The sequence below is a fragment of the Pteronotus mesoamericanus genome, unplaced genomic scaffold (assembly GCF_021234165.1).
Source record: "Pteronotus mesoamericanus isolate MK-2021 breed Mesoamerican mustached bat unplaced genomic scaffold, CSHL_Meso_final contig_68, whole genome shotgun sequence".
NCBI classification, from domain to species: Eukaryota; Metazoa; Chordata; class Mammalia; order Chiroptera; family Mormoopidae; genus Pteronotus; species Pteronotus mesoamericanus.
Window position 1 is genome coordinate 2,893,242 of NW_026555234.1, and position 13,362 is coordinate 2,906,603.

Consider the following 13,362-nt stretch of genomic DNA (forward strand, 5'->3'; position numbering starts at 1 on the left):
CCTGGTCCAGAGTGCACGTGCTATTTGCTAGTTAAAGAAAAGCGAGCTTCTTAAAGGGCCAGCTGAGCTGCTGGGCAGGGCCAGGCACCAAGCCATCGCACCGGAGGCTGCTGGATGCTGCGCTGGGCGGAGGCGGCGGCCAGGCCTCCTCCCAGCCCGGGGCGGCTGCTGCGCCCATTGCCTCGGCTGGACGGCTCCGTCTCCCTGACACATGCCTGGTTCTGGGACCCCTATGCCCCCACACGCCTTGGTGTAAAGTGTCCCCCGTCACCTAAGAAAGGGGAGAGTCAAGCCTCCCAGGCAGGGAGGGGGACTTCTGCGGCAGCCAGGATGGCCAAAGAGAGGGCTGGAGCTTTGGTGACAAGGAAGCAGGGGCAGAGCCCGTCTGGGGAAGTCCGGAAGTTTCCTGGAGGCAGCGCCTTCGACAGGGACAGGGTGTGGTGCTGGTTGGCGCTGACTTGATGAGCCGAGAGGAGAAAGACTCCTCGGCTGTGGAGGAGCAGCGTGTGCAAAGGCGGGGATGGCAGAGAGCGCTGCGTCTGACCCCGCAGCCACCTTTGCTTTGGCAGGACACCCAGGGCGGGCCGCCCTCCCCTGACAGCAGCTGCCAGGAAAGCAGGTCAGAGCAGGACAGACCCTGGCCGCACTGCACGCGAGCTCAGTGGGGACACCAGGGCGGGTGGGCTGGGCAGGAACAGGCTACCGGGCTGGCCCCTCGACCTCCCTGAGACCGTCACTCCCGCCCTGCTGCCCGGGCCACCCAGCGAGTTTGCAGGCCAGTCCCAACCAGCAGCTGGGGGGAGGGGGGAGGAAGGGGAAGCCCAGAGCCTGGTGGGAGCCCTGCGCCCGCCCAGCGGTCCTGAGCCCGCTCCGCCCAGGAACTAGGCCCCGCCTCTGCCGGCTGGCTCTGCCCTTAGCCCAGGTCACCCTGGCGGAGGGCGAGCACTCTGAGCCTCCGTTTGCCCTTTGCAAATGGAGACAAGAATGCCCTCCCTCACAGGGCATCAGAGCGCCCAGGGAGCTGACGTGTGCGAGCCATGCGTGGAAGCAGCGGGCAGCCGCCGCCGCGGCGACCATTACTGTTCCTGCGCGGTCAGGGTCGGCGCAGCTGGCGCTCCACTTGGTGGGAGAGGCCCCACCGCCCTGGATTCGAATTCTAGTTCTGCTCCTGGGGAGCCGTGGATCTGGGCGAATCACTGCTTTGAGTCTCAGTTTCCCCGTCTGTAATCATCTAGGAGGGGTGTGTCCCTGGCTGGGCAGGGGGGGAGGCTGGTCTCCGGGAAAGGCCAAGGTCAGCCCAGAAGGGCAGGGCCCAGCCAGGGCGGCTGCAAAGCCAGAGGCACTCTTGGGCCAAGGCCAGGCCCCTGTCTTGACCTCCTGACGCCATCACTGCCCCTGACGCCTCTCCGCCCCACCCCCGCACCCAGCCAGCCGGCGGCGCTGAACGTCATAACCCCTCACCCCTGCGCGAACCCTCCCGGCTTAGGAGGCGCTCCACCTAAGGGGCCGCTGCCGCGTCTCACACAGCCGCACTGTTCGGCTGCAGCCCGGGCAGGCCCTGGCGCCTGGGCCCACAGAAGCCACAGGCCGGCACAGACAGACAGACGACCGCGGCCGGCACCCCCTCTGAAGCCCAGCACAGGGGTCAGGGCTTTGCGAGAGATCCGCAAGGCTCTCCTGAGGCTGCGGCCGTGGGCGGGGCCTCAGTCCCCCCGCCACTTGAGACTAGGGTCGTGGTGGGTGCCCACAGCCCAGCATGTGTACACCTAGTGAATGGGATGGGGCCTGGTATTCTTCCTGGGGACAGAGCGGAACTCCGGAAAGTCCCTCAGTTGAGACTCTCAGGGTGTAATTGGAATGGTAGAAAATCCTCCTTGGCTACCAGATACAGTGGCCCCAGTCCCCCTCCCAGGCTTGTCACTCAGAGTCCCTCCAGGCCTAGACCGCCCAAGGGCAGGGGAGTCCTGGCAGCTGCTGCCTGCGCTGGGCCCTGCGGCCTCAGGCCACCCGCCGGCCTCCCTTGGCCTCAGTCTTTCCCACCTGTGAAATGGGACCGTGACCGCAGTGTGCCCAGGGCTGTGTGGGGGTGAGAGAGCTTAGCTCCTGATCCCTGGAGCCCCCAGGGTCCCTGGGGAGACCCCGTGGGGGTTCAGAGAAGGCAGCTCTCTTATTGGCAGCTCCCAGGCCCCGGGAGCCCGCCGCGCGGGCGACTGGCACCCTCTTTAATTATCGCGTCTGTCCCCGTGCCCCAGAGCAGCTCCATCTGCCTGAGCACACTCATTAGACCCCCTCAAACGGGGTGACGATGAGGCATGCCAGAGATGAGAGGACAAGGCCTCACCGAAGCCTCTGGGCTCCAGCAGGCGCCAGGAGGGCAGGCTGGGGCCCCCGGGGTCAGCGGGGCAGCGTCTGCTGAAGGGCCCGCAGGGTCTGGGCCGGCCTCCCCTCGGCGGGGAGGTGAATGAGGCGGACAGAGAGGGATGGGCGGTCCAGGGTGTGGGAAGGAGAGAGGCAGTGAGGGAGAAGGGCAAGGAGGGGACTCTCGGGACGGATGATCTGGGCGCTGCAGTTCTCGCCCAGGCACGGGCGGTCCCCAGGCCTGGGTGGCCCTTCCGAAGCACACAGAAGCCTGGGGGGCGGGCGCTGGAGAGGGGGTGCGGCCAGATTGGGAGGGCCTCCAGCGGTCCCCTCCGCCCTGCCCCCAGTACTGGTCAGCTCTCGCACTCTCCCCGTCCCGGGCAAACACGCATGTGGCCGCCAACACACCTTCACACACACGTGCACTCACACGCTCACCGTCTCGCTCACAGGCACACAGGCCCGTACTGCACGGTCAGTCTTACCCCGAGAACCCCGGTCTGCCAGGACAGCGAGCTCGGGCCCAGGCACGGGAGCACATACCCGCGGCCTTGTCCCCTGCAGCTACCTGTGTCCTGGGCTCGCAAGTAACGCGGAGCCTGGCGGGTCCCGGAGCCTCCTGGGCCCCCTGTGGGAGGCGCTGTTCCCTGCAGGGGCTGCGCAGCCCCCGCTTCAGAGCTGACCCTGCCTGCCCTCCATTTGTTCCCCGGTGAAGGCAGCGGCGGGGGCCTGCCCCTTGGAGACCCCTCGCAAGGGGCTTCTATGCCAGAACCCCACTGCCTACGCTGTCCCCCTGCTCCCCACTGGCCCTGGTGCGACACAGCTTCCAATGCACGCGAGGCACTGATAATCCACTCCCAGCGGGCGTCATGAACAGAGCGGGGCGTAGGGCACGGGGTGGGTGGGGGAGACAAAAGGGCGCGTCACAGGACAGCAGTGCTGAAGATATCCAGATGTGGCAGCTGAGGGAGCGGGCAGCCCACCCCGCTCTGCCCCCCCAACATCCAGGGCAGCCCCCGCCCAGCAGCCCCTGCCCACGATAGTTCCAACAGAATGTTCTGCCTGGAGTGGAGGATTGAGCTCTCCCACCTCCATTGTGGTCAACCTGCTTCTTCAGGGTGGATTCGTAACAGTTGCAAAATCCAAAAACAGGCCCGGGATGCTCCCTCAGGGGAGTGGGTTCCCACCAAAGCCGCTCTGTGCCCGGGGAGCGCAGAATAACTGAGGGCTGCCGTTTTTATCCATTCACAAACCACCGCCCCCCGGCCGCCGTTTACTCTTTTTAGTCACATTTTTTATTTAGATTAATTTACGTAACATACAATTTGTCCTTTTAAAGTATACAATCCAGTGGTTTTCAGTATATTCATAATGCTGTGCAACCATCACCACCGTCTAATTCTAGAACATTCCCATCACCCTCCAAAGAAGCCGCGTACCAAATTAGCAGTCACACCGATCGCCGCCTCCCCTGCCCTGGGACCCACGATCTACTTCCTGTCCCCATGCATTCGCCTGTGCGGACGTTTCATTCACGCAGCATCACACGCTGTGGGGCCTTCCGGGCTGGCTTCTTTGCATCGCAGTTTTGAGGTTCGTCCGCGCCGTAGCCTGTGTCTGTACTTAATTTCTTTTTACAGTTGGGTGACAATGCGTAGCGTGGACAGGCCACGCTTCGTCACCCACTTGTCCACTGATGGCCACGTGGACTGTTTCAAACACACTTTTAAGCGACGTTGTTCACAGAGCAGTTTTGGAAGCATCCATATGCGGTTGACTACTGTCCTTTCTCGTTTGCCCTATTCTGAGAACAGGTCCTTCCTTTGCTTAAATGTTTTTCTTCCTTTAGGAAAGAATGGTGACACTGGATGGGAGCTTTTGACTGAATGAGTCGACTCTCTGCCCTTTTCTACTCCCTTGGTCCTGAAGGCCCAGGGCTGGCGACCCAGCAGAGCCTGTTCCGGATGTGTCACCTTTCCCCAGGCACCCACACCATTCTGTGTGCGCGGCCTCCCCGCCCTGGGGGCTGGCTCTGTCCTGGGGAGGGGACGGGAGGGTTGTGAGCTCACGTCCACTGAGTCACCAAGGTGCTGGTTTTGCCTGTGCTCCTTGTTCCTGGCTGTCAACTCAGGATACCAAGAAACGACACTTGTCAACGGCGCGCTGTTGCCCCCAGGTAAGCTGAGGTCTGGCAGTGGCCGTGGGGGCGGGGTTGTGGAAAGGCGGTAAGAAGCGCGGCCGTCTCATGGGTTAACACATAAGCACATCAAAGTTTCAAAAATAGGGAAAGAAAGAAAAAGCCACCTTTACTCTCACCCCCCAATAAGCACTCACAGAAGAAGGCAGCGCACACCCACGCCCACAGGAAGCTGGAGATGCTGTCCCCCGGGCTGAAGGCAAACGTGCAGGCCAGTGCAAAACGGAGCCCGGGACAGGGCCTGGCGGCTCGCGTGCTGGGCAGGGGACTTGCAACGAGAGTGCCGGGCCGTTCCGTGGGCAGAGCGCAGGCTTGTTGACAGCTGGGGCTGGGAAAACGGGGTCCCCACATACAGAGAATGAAGCTGGACCCGTATGGGGCACCACGTACAAAAATGAAGTTAAAAATGGATCTAAACGTAAGCGCTAAAACTATACAACGCTTAGAAGAAAATATTGGAGAAAAGCTTCATGGCTTTGAATTGGGCGACGATTTCTTGGATACGATACCAAAAGCATGGGCAGCAAGAAAAAAATAGACACATTGGGCTTCATCGAAATTAAACACTTCTGAGCATTAGAGGACACTGTCAACAGAGTAAAAAGGCAACCCATGGAATGAGAGAAAATATTTGCAGACCATACGTCTAATAAGAAATGACTGTCGAGACTAAAGAACTCCTGTGACTCAACAACAAAACCCCCTAACAACCTGATTTTAAAACGGGCAAAGGGCCCTGTTCTGTGTGGCTGCAGTGTCGTCATGTAAGTGAAAGTTTGCGCATTCGGTTCCTGGTCTGGGCACACACGATTCCCCATCCCGGCAGGCACGGGAGGCAACCGACTGATGCTTCACTCTCGTGTTGATGTTTCTCTCTCTCCCTTCTGCTCTAAAAGCAATGAAAAACATCCTTGGGTGAGGACAAAAAGATGGGGGGAGGGGCAAAGAGCTGGAATTGGCATTGGTTGGACTGATCTTTGGGTTCGACTTGGTTCTGAGCACCCTGACTTTTCTGGTGACAGAGAGACGCTTCTCCAAGGAGGTGGCAGCTGGCAGAGAAGGATGGCTGGAATTTTCCAGCAGGCAGAGTGTCCCTGGCTGAGTGGGTTCCTGCCACCTGCCTTCCCATGGCTGGCCCTGCTCCAGGCTCTCCTGGCGGCCTCCCAACCATCTGCCCCCCATGGCTGGGTCACAGTGGTGGGGCTGCAAGGCCTGGGGTCAGAGAAGGCCTCAGTGGAGCCAGGGGGCCACCTCAGCCTTTCCCACGTGGTACACCAGCTCCCTGGGAAGCCACCTCCTTAAGGGGCAAGGAGACCAGATTTTGGGGACCTCCGGGGCAGGAAGCTGGGCACCTCCCAAGGCGGTAAATGGTGAATGGTGACTAGACTAGCCAGTGGCCGCCCCTGCGGAGGCCGGATCGGTTTGGCCGTGAGAAATGGGAGAGGGCCATTTTATCATCTTGAGGAATTCAAAACCGGTTGGCTGCTCCCCGCACGGGGAGGGAGCGCACCTGTGTTGGAGGACAGACTCGAAGACAGGTTCCTGTTGGTGGAGCGGCCTGTGTTTTGTCATCTGCCCGCAGCAGATGTGGGTTTGGAACACCCACACAGCCTGGGCGCCTCGTTCGCCCAGATAAACGTCAAGTCTGCACCCTAAGGAGGCTATAAAAAAGGCCACGGGGAATGGGAGGCAGAGGAGGTTTTAGGAGTGGCCCCTCTGAAGCTGAGAATTACTCTCTTCCCCATGCGAGTGAGTGGGATTGTTCTCGGGTGACCCTGGCCAGGCGCAGAAAGGGGGCCGCCAGGGCCTCGCGCGGTCCAGCCCGGTCTGAGAAACCCCTGTGCAGAGTTCAGCAAGTGAAACAGGGTTTTTGAACCCTGACGTCATTCTATTTCTTCTTAGATTTTTTTTTTGCATGATAAAACATATGTGTTTATTATAATAGCTTAGAAAATATAAGTACAACATAAAGAAAACAAAAATGACCTTTAATTCCATCTCTCAGCAACAATCACTGTTACCATTTTGGTGCGTTTTTTTCTTTCTCTGTCTCCTCTTTTCTCTGCCTCTCTCCTGGCTCCTTCCTCCCCCTCATCAATGCACTTATACTTTAAAAAAAAAAAAAAGGAAAAAAAAAAGATTGCATTCTGCCTTTTGCACCCACTAGGTATGACTGACGGATAGAGGAGCGAATCAGCAGGCAAGGGCCCACCCTCTTGGAGCTCCGTCTGGAGGGGAGACACAAAATACACTTATAAGTGAACTTTCGGTTTCTTTCCAGTTTTCCTGTTACAAACAATATGGCAGTGAGCCAAGTGTCTGAATACACGCGTCGATTGCATCAGGAAAACTGTCAAAAAGTGGCATTTATGAGATGGGCATTACCCATTATGAAAAAAGCAATAATGATCATCTTGGTGTCTATTTATATTCGTATATTGATAGTGTCTGATGAATTCCTCCGCTGCCTGTCGTAGCCGCTTTTCAATTATAGATCTCTGGATTCTCCGGGTTGGAGGGGGTTGGCAGCTTGCCCAGCTACCCCCTCATCCTGCACCTGATCTAGCTTACATACCCCCCCGGACAGAGAGCTCATTCCTTCCGTAGGCGGTTCGTTCCATCTCTGCGTGGCTCTGTCCTGGGCCATGTTCCCCTATATTGACATGAAATTGTTCCTCCTGGGCTTCCCACACTGACTGATTCATGAGACCATGCACGGCAAATCCAGGCCCCTCCCCACACCGACCCAGCTGAGCACAAGGCCGGCTCCACGTCCCCTCTGCACGGCTGCTTGCGCAGTCCCCACTGCCTGCTGAACAGCACCTCCTTTCTTGGGATTCCATCCAGGGATTGCCTCACCTCCCCCAGGGAGCCTTCCCTGACCACCTCTTCCCCAAGGAGAGGGTGGCCCGGCTCCTACGCACCCCTGCTCCTGCCCCCTCCATGGAGACACCCTCCTGTTTTACTGGCCGCCTCCTTCCTGCGGGGGCTTCAGCTCCATCTGGGTTGAAACCTGTCGAGTAAACAGGACAGGATTCTCATGCCTGCTTCTCAGACAAACGCTGTGACCTCAGGCACACCCCAAGTTGTGTCTGGGCCTGCTCTGTGAAGTGGACGCCAAGTCAGTGTCCTGGGGTTGTGGGTGCGCTAGAAACGTCCACTTAGCCAGGACTGAGCGCCTTGCACGGTGCTGAGAACCAGGCATGAGGGGGCGGACAGGACTGGCCAGCTCCTGCTTCCCTTGTACGGAAATAGGTGAGTGAACCCTGGCCTTGCTGAGGTCTAGGGAGGGGCTCTGTGGGGGTTGGGGGGGTCAACAGGAAGTGGCTAAGGGGGGTGGCCAGGGCGGCCCACCCTGGGATGGGCGGTTCCAGCTGAGACCGGAGGAGGAGGAAGGTGCTTAGGGAAGGGGTTGGGGGTGAGGGGTGCGGCAGGACTCCGGGGCCCCAGGAACAGCAGGGCAAAGGTCTTGAGGAAGGACCAAGCCAGGGGTACCCCAAATTGACCAGAGGTCAAGTGAAGGGCTTCTTCATCCAACTGATATTTGCGGAGCAGCGGGTGCCCAGCCCAGGGCTGTGTGTGGGCTCTGGGTGCGTGGGGAGGAAACGGCCCCACGCCCTGGAAGGGCTGAGAGCGGAGTGGGGAAGATCAGATGATTTAGACAGATTAGGGGTTCCCGCCTGCGCCCCCTGATCACAGTAATGCGGTAGTTGATCCACTAACTCATGGCTTCATTGATTCATAGCCTGAGTCCTTCACAGGGCAGTTGTTTTGTTCACTTGTTCATCTCACCCATCTTGGAGTAGCCTTCTGGGAGCTGGGCTTTGGGGGATGGGCTCGGATAAGACAGACTGCTCTCTGATCTGTGAAGCTTACCCTCTGGAGAGACCAGACAAATGCTAAATATGCGGGAATCAAACAGGGCCAGGAGACGGAGCAGACTGGGCGGCAGATCCCCGTGCAAGGGGGAGGCGTGCGCTGACTCTCAGGCTTGGAGAGGCAGGAGGCGGCCCCACCGAGGCCGCAGGAGCAGCCCGCGTGAAGGCGCAGCGCCAGAGCAGGCGGCGCACGGAGGACCGAGGACGCCTGCTCTCCAGGGAGGTGTTTAGCCTTTCACAAATCACTCCCTAATCTGAAAGGGCTGCCAGCAAAGGGGTGCCCGTCTCGGGCCACACACAGAGCATTGGCTTCCTGGAAACCAGCAAAAGCAGCCTCCGCGTGTCCCCGCGGCTGGCACGGGCTCCTCCCGAGGAGCTGGCGGCTGGGCGGTGGGGAGAACAGGGCCACATTGTGAACGGCCCACGGGAGCCAGGGGCAAACAGAAGGCCCAAGTGTGTCCCGGGCAGGCCGGCTGGGAGCTCAGAAGAGCTCACTGAGCAGCTGGTGGCCAGGCCAGGAGGGCAGCCAGGAAGAAACAGGTCTTTATTAAGGGGAGGCCACACTGGGCCATCCATTTGCGACCCTCCTGAGGCTTCGGGAGGGGTGGGGGCCGGACGCAGGCCACAGCACAGATGGACGCGGCGAGTCTGTGTGCACGGCACACAGACACTTGTCTTCCGTGGGGAGACACACACGCATGCACGTGCACACGCCTTCCTTCCCCCCTCATCTCCCCCAAAGACAGAAAAACAATTTTTAAATTTCCAAAGGGAGGGTGGAGGCCAGGGAATAACACCAAGGCGCCACCTGAGCTCCTCAGCACGCCGGCTGCGCGGGCCCTTAGCAACCCCTCCCTGCAGGCGAGTGGACTGGGGGCCGGAGACCCGGGCTCAGGGCTGGTGAATGACAGGGCAGGGTTGCAGCCCAGGTCTTCCCGAGCCCGGCACCTGTGTATTTCACCACTGAGGGGCGTGTGTGCATGTGTGTATGCATCACACGTATGTGAGTGTATGTGTGAGGGGGACCTGGTTGTTCCAGGGCACATTCAGAAATTTGACTCAGAACACATAAGGTGAGCTTACGTGCAACTACCGTGGAAAAATAGCCCACAGTGCTCCCTGGCAGTGACCAGAGTGGGGTGCCTGTTCTCGAGGCCGGGCATCTCCTCCACGGGGTCAGGGCCCGGGAGAGCTGGTCAGTCCCCAAAGGCTGGTGCGCAGGGAAAGGAGCCGAGCCCCAGACGGAGGCGCGCGAGGGGCGGGGCCTGCGGAAGCCCGGGCCTCACCGCAGACCCTGCCTGGGAAGGGGACTCCAGCGTGCATGGGCGTGACCTGCTACAACGGTTCGCCAGCCTCTGAGCAGGCCCTCCCACCCGTCCTCCTCCGCGTGGTGCCAGAGGGTCCCTCAGTCCAACCTGGTGGCCGTTCTTCTTGTTTAGGCCTTTGTGGAGACAGGCTCCAAGGCCTCAGGACCCGGCCTCCACCAGCCCTCGCCTCCTCCCTCCTGACTTTGGACTTGGTGCTCCGATGAAGCCCTCCAAGCCCACAGGAGGGTCCAGGCCTCCGTGCCTGTGCTGGGCAGCCGCTCAGCGCAACTCCCTGGCGGCTCCCCCCCGCACGCTCCTCTCCCCCTGTCAGGCTGGGGGCGGCGCCTCTCCCTGTCCATCGGGCTCCGGCCCCTTGCAATTCCCCTGCCCAGCGCTTGTCCCAGTGAAGATCGATGACTCACTCAGCTGTCCCACTTCTGAGCTGCTCTCTGCTGCTCCCCGCCCACCAGGGGAAGCCCCATTACTCTGACTATGGAGCAAATTACCCCGAGACTTTGTGGCCTGAAGCAGCCATTTGTTAAGCTCGCAGATTGTGTGGGTCAGGAGTTTGGACTCATCTCCGCCCTATGCCTCCTGCGGCCTCAGCCAGAATCACGTGGAGGCCTGTCCGCTTGGGGCCGCCCGCACTGGCTGCCCACTGGGGCCTCCACGCCTCCCCTGGTGGCTAGTTTGGGCTTCCTCACAGCAGGCGGCTAGCTTCCCCCAGAGTGAGCGTCCCCAAAGCTGGAGCAGGTGGATGGGAGCTCCAAGGAGAGGGGGACAGACACGCCCACTGCTTCGTGGAAGAGTGTCCAGGTCACGGTGTAAGGAGAGCCCGCGAGACTGTGCCGTTTTGGAAGACGCAACCACTACACACCGCGTCCCCGAGCCCAGCGCAGGGCGGCCCACAGCAGCAGCAGGGAGATTTCTGTTGAGCTCGCGGAGTCCCGGCCCAGCCTCCGCAGGAGAAATCTGAGACGCGAGATTCGCAGCAACCTGCTGCAGGCCCTCCGCTCCGGGGACGCGGGCCCAGCTGCGCCGCGCCGCCCCCTAGTGGCCAGAGGCGGCGTGTCGCGGGGCCTCGCAAGGCTCGGGAACCTGCGGTGACGTGGGAAACCCGATCCTGCCGTTCCTGGGCCTCGGGGACCAACTCTGGAACCTTGGCAGGGTCAGGAGTACCGAGTGATCCCTGCACATTGTGTCATCACACTCCGTCATCCTGGTGACCCCTGCCCCCAGCAGTGACGCCCTCAGCGATCTCTGCGGTCACCAGGGGCCAGTGTGGGGCAGGCTGGACCTGCTGCTGCCTGCTGAGTGGCTGGGGGTGTCTACAGGGCAAAGCTTCTCTGACTTACTGGAGAAGCCATTCGGCGGCTCCCGCTGTCCCCAGGGTGGGCTCCCCTGGGCCCACAGGTAACAGGCACTCCCTGGAGGTCAGCTGCTCCCAGGAGGCAACGTGGGGCTGCGTCCTGTGCTTCATTTCCCGTGGGCTGGGACAGGCAGGAGGCTTTTCCCTGTGGGCGAAGCATTTCTAAGTGAGATTCCCCGCCCAGGAGGCTGGGAGGGGACCACAGCGCCTGCTGGGGGACCACTGACTGCATGCCCACCGGCGGAGGCCACCAAAGAGGAGGGAGCCGCAGGGGACAGCGGCTGTGACTCAGGAGCTCCCCCAGCTGGGAAGTGGCACCAAGGCACCCGAGGCTTACAACCAGGACCCAGACAAATCACTCCTCCTTGGAGGTGGGGGCAGTAGATAAACAAGATGTGGTCCATCCATACAAAGGAATATTAGTCAGCCGTAAAAAGGAAGGACATTCTGACATGTGCTCGATGGGGGGAACCCTGAGGACGTTGTGCTGAGTGAAGCAAGCCAGTCGCACCAGACAAATACTGTGTGACTGCGTTCACATGAGGTCCCCAGAGGAGACATGTTCGTGGAGACAGAGTGGAATGGCGGGGGCTGGGGCTGGGGAGCGGGTGGGAGTTGTGTAATGGGGACAGAGTGTCAGTTTTGCAAGACGGAACGAGCTCCAGAGGCGGGCGGCGGTGCTGGTTGCACAACAGCGGGCACGGACGTGGCGCCGCTGAACCGGGCCCTGAGAAACGGCGAAGGTGGTGAACTTGCGTGACGTGGGTTTTACCGCAAATTTTTAAAAAAGTACAACAATGATTAATTTTTTTAATTAGTAAAAATAGAAAAATAAGAGCGCTGACATTTCCAGCTTAAAAGCCTTCCTGAACCACCTTCGGAAGCGGAGGGCTGGCATTTGAAACTCAGCATGTCCCTCCCACATCTCGTCACAAACCCCGCAAAACCTCCTGGCCTGTCGCCTCTCATCTCAGTTCAATGTCACAGGGAACGAGAGGAAAGTCTGCCAGGAAGCGTCTCTGCTGCCAAGGAATTGTGACAGACATTTTGCAGGGGAGGAAGGTGGAGGGCGGGGAGGGGGGAAGGCCTGCCTTTCTTCCCTGAGAACACACGGAACGGGCTTTCTGGTTCTGCCGGACGAGGAGCTGCATTGCCGGCCACGGGGCCTGTCGGACGCAGCCTCCCCGTTCATCCTCCGGTCCCCTCTCATTCATTTGCCAGATGCCTTTGGGGGGACCTGCTCTGTGCCAGACACTGTCCCAGGTGACAAGGATTTGGGGGCACATAAAACAGACAAAGGCCACACTCCTTGCCCTGGTTGGGTGACAGAACAACAAACAAACAAATGAATGAACAAGCTGCTTCTGGAGAGAGGGAGTCACAGGGACAGCAGAATGGGAGAGAGGCCTGGCCCTCATCCACAGTGCCTGCCAGATGGGCTGTTCCCCTTCTACACCCCACACAAGATGAGCAGCCCTGGGGGACAACTGTGCTCCCCACACTGCGAGCCTTCGCGTTGGGCAGAGCCTAGTCACTGAATCCCCAGCGCCCAGAGCCCTGACTACCGGCTGCCGTTTTGTTTTAGTTCCTGAAGGCTGGGCTGCACCGGCTACTTCCAGGCCTTTCCTGCTCCGCCAGTGCCCCCTGCTGGACAGGGGCTGTTCCTACAACCAGTCGGACTCGTAGGCTCCTATAGGAGGGGGCAGCGGAGAACCGCGATCGCCCTCACCCTACCCACCCCCGCCTCTAGTAGACAAGACAGGCTCAGTCAAGGTGAAGATTGACCTTTGTCGGGGAGATACCGGCCTAGGGCATGACTAAGCATTATGACTCGCGTTTACTTACAAAGTTTTAATTTCAGACCATTGTATGTGGTTACTTTTAGCCTCTGAGTTTGCAAGGCCACCATGAGGGCCTCCCTCGAGCTTGTCAAGTTTAGTATGTGGCCCCTTTTTTGTCCACGTTAACATTTGGACTTGATCCTAACATAATAAGAAGGTATTGAACGTTTTAAGCAAAGCCCAATATATCTGATTTACGGGTTTCAAAGCCCCCGTTGGCTGCCGTGCAGCGTGTGGAGGGTGGCTTGGAGAGGGGACAGGGAAACCGCTTTTGAGACATTTCAGTAGGCAGGCGAGGTGGGGTGGGCAGAGGAGGCGGCGAGTCCAGGGTGTCTTGGGCGGTGCCGCAGTCGCACTGAGAAGTGCGCGCTGGCTCTGTTAACAGCGGATCATTCCGATCCGACATCCTTAG